A 2,204-nucleotide genomic window follows, 5' to 3' on the forward strand; every position below is an offset into this window, starting at 1 on the left:
ATAGTTTATTGTAGTTTCTAAAAACTGTATTTAAAAACTACTTTTAAGAAAACTGTTTGAATTAGATATTTTTCAACATTAAAAAATTGGAATTTAAAAACTAAACAAAAATATCTTTTGGTCATTCTGATATTTTAGTTTTAAAACTGAAATTTAGAATTGTTTTCAAGAAAACAAACAGATTTTTCCAATATTAGTTTATCTCGCTGTTTCGATCGGTGATGTAGCACGGTGATGAGCTACACAACGTGAATTTACCTACTTTTGATAAAGAAAATTGACGTATACATGTATGCGTACGAAGTGCATATATTATTAATCTTCCATATATAATTCAAATGAACAAATAATGAAACAGAAAAAAAACTCCTAACCTATGATTTTGTTCTGTACGCAAAATCAGAACAATCACAAAAACATATTCTCTAGCAAATATCAATCTTCAAACCTTGACTGCAAACCGGACAAGTGGTTTTTCCATCAAGCAACCCGGAGTTGAGGCAGGAGGAGTGAAAGACATGAACACACTCTCCAAAGGGTTGAATTTGCTCCTCATTCTTGAACTCTTTTACGCAAATAGCACACTGTGATCCGATTTCTATGTCTTCTTGTTGGAATTCCTAAGTAGGGGAGAGACTCTCGTAGCAATCCTCACTTTGTAATTTTTGGGATTCTTTTCTTAGCGCCGCCAATGCCAAAAAAGTCGTTATCAATGAAGAACATATAAAAAAAATAACTCCAAACCATAACCAATCATCTTCAGAAACTAACACTAAAACAAGCATCAACACATTCAGTATTATTAATAGAAACGTCATTTTTCCTATAAAATTCATAGTCTCACTTTGTAATTGCCTGTACTTTTGTATTACCGCTATCAATGTGGAGATAGAGATAATCAACAAGGAACCTATTAAAATAATAACTCCAAGCAACTCATATCCCAAAACTGATGTTACAGCAAGCATCAGCACATCCAATATTATGAACAACAATATTGCTTTTTCCAGAGAATTCATACTTCACAACTCACCACTTTCTCTAGGTTATGTTATTTTTTTCGAAGGAATACGATCCTCTATATATACACAGATAAAAGGTCTCTTCCCTTTCCTAAATGATTTACAACTAATTATTTTACGCGTTTCAAATCTGTTATTCGATATACCGTTTAAATGTGATTACTAACCCAGTTCCTTAATTAGTGGGATATTTATGTTTTATTGATTTTATTTTTAATTTGGATAGAGGTCGGCTTGATTGCCGTTTCTAAAAACTATTTTTAAAAACTATTTTTTAATAAAAATCTGTTTGAATTTGATATTTTTCAACATTGAAAAATTGTAATTCAAAAACTAAAACAAAAAATATCTTTTAATTGATCTAGTATTCCTAATTAAGATGAAGAAGAAGATGGGAGACGGTTGAGAAAAAGCAGGATGTGGTTTGATCTTATATTATTTTGAATAAATTGTTTAAAAATTGAACTTCTGAGGTGGCAAAAAGAAAGAATCTCATTGGATGACTGTGCATGTTTACACTGTCAGTGCATTTCCATTAATCTCTTTAGTTTTAAAATTGAAATTATGAAGAAACAGAATTTTAAACGGTAATCAAACAAACTTTATTTAATTCTGGGGCTTAATTATAAATTAAAAAAAATTATTTAACTTTTTTTTAATTTAATGAAAATGACGTGATATGTACACATAGGACGGTTGAGCACGGCGGCCGGAGGAAAAGCCCGGCAATGATGGATTTCAAAAAAAAAGGTAGTCCGAGGGTGGCGCTAGGAAGATTTTCCGGCGAGGGACGGAAATCAAATATAGCCTAAAGTTCAAGGACTGTTTTCAGGTTTAACCCTTATTTATTTTATCTTTTCCCATTTTCATTCATCATATATTCCTATTTTCCTTTAATTTGTAAACAAAACATTTTTTCAATAGCTTATCTCACTGTTCCGTGATGAGCTACCAGAAAAAAAAAAAAAAACCAGGATTGAGGGCACAGTAACAAAGTCAAGAAAGATAAAGAAATTGATGTATAGATGCGTACGAAGTGCATATATTATTGATCTTCCATAATTCAAATGAACAAATAATACTCAAATAATGAAACAGAAAAAAAAAAACTCCTAAACCTATGATTTTGTTCCCTACGAAAAATCAGAATAATCACAAAAAGCAATTTTTCTACCTATTCCC

The sequence above is a fragment of the Lotus japonicus genome, chromosome 3 (genome assembly GCF_012489685.1).
Source record: "Lotus japonicus ecotype B-129 chromosome 3, LjGifu_v1.2".
NCBI classification, from domain to species: domain Eukaryota; kingdom Viridiplantae; phylum Streptophyta; class Magnoliopsida; order Fabales; family Fabaceae; genus Lotus; species Lotus japonicus.